Below are 662 nucleotides of genomic sequence, written 5' to 3'. Positions count from 1 at the left end.
TGTTCTCACTGTGCTTCTGCACCACAGACACTGAAAAGCTTTTCTTGATGCTTGCTGTTCACAGCCACATGCACTGGCCTAAACCTTGAACCCTCTGTGAATCACACCTGCTGTAAACTACAAAGGCAGAGTACTAGAACAGGTTAGATGCTGGAGAGTCATTTTACAGTGTACTTAGATTAGGGAATTTATTTTCAACAACAATAATATTTCTATTATATTTAATTGACCTTAAAACTCACAACTTGCCTCTTCTCTGTCATATAAGTTCATACTATGATAAATTTAATTTTCTTATAAAATAAATGCAGAGATTTTCCTGCAATACCTAGGCTAGTATCAGCAAAGGAGATGGAAGAAAAAAAGTGCAAAAGATCATCACGTGTGAGAAAGGCATAGAGCTGGTGACTATGCACAGGCTGTGAAGGTGTTTCTCAGCATGTGTGTAATCCCAGAAAGAAAACCCAAGTAAGAGAAAGAAGTTGTCTTGGGCATGTGGCACAAGATCACTTGACTCTTAAGGTGGGACCACTTTGTGATACTGCCCTTAGCAAAACATCATGTGGCTTGCTAAAAGGAGTCATTTAAAAAATATATTTCTGTAATGAAAGAGAGGCTATCCATACATTGTATTTTAGGGATCTCTAGATTCCCTGAAAGTG

This window comes from Heterocephalus glaber, unplaced genomic scaffold, assembly GCF_053883595.1.
Source record: "Heterocephalus glaber isolate CG9 unplaced genomic scaffold, H.glaber_assembly_v1.0 deba00001481, whole genome shotgun sequence".
Lineage (NCBI taxonomy): Eukaryota > Metazoa > Chordata > Mammalia > Rodentia > Bathyergidae > Heterocephalus > Heterocephalus glaber.
This window is presented reverse-complemented; position numbering follows the sequence as displayed.